The following is a 545-nucleotide window of genomic DNA, read 5'->3' on the forward strand; positions in this document are numbered from 1 at the left end:
GTCAAGCGCAACTGTCCAGGAAGGCTGGTTAACATACACTTCTTGAATCGAAGATAGTTCATAAGCTACTTCCAAGCTACCTATACAAAAAGGAAGATGGGTCAAACTAGAGATTTGGAAAAGGTTCGAGGGCTCATTATCCACATTTAATGAACAATGTAGAAAGATTAAGAATCAAGATACTATCAGCAATATATGAGAACTAGGAATCTGAGAGAAAAACAAAATGATAAATGTTAAACTTAGTCCTCAAATTAATGAGTACACTAGGTAGAAAGGCTGGTGCTTGGACACAACTTTTTACAAAAAGTACGATTTAAGACAATGCGTGTGTTAAGACAACAATGTAGATACTAAAACAACTTAACTTAGGAACCTTTTACGTAGTTTTTGTTCGATTTAAGAGTGCCCAGAATTGCAATTCAAGTTAAGAGTGCGCAATAGAGCGAAGGTTAGACCGTCCTTTTAAAGAGCAATGTGAGACCAACGTGAGGATAATAGTTTTGCAGACCCTGTGACAAGAACAAAAGAAAGAAGAGCACTCT

Source organism: Dipteris shenzhenensis, chromosome 4, assembly GCF_047967505.1.
Source record: "Dipteris shenzhenensis isolate YYH24624 ecotype China chromosome 4, Dip_SZ_1.0, whole genome shotgun sequence".
In the NCBI taxonomy this organism is placed as follows: Eukaryota; Viridiplantae; Streptophyta; class Polypodiopsida; order Gleicheniales; family Dipteridaceae; genus Dipteris; species Dipteris shenzhenensis.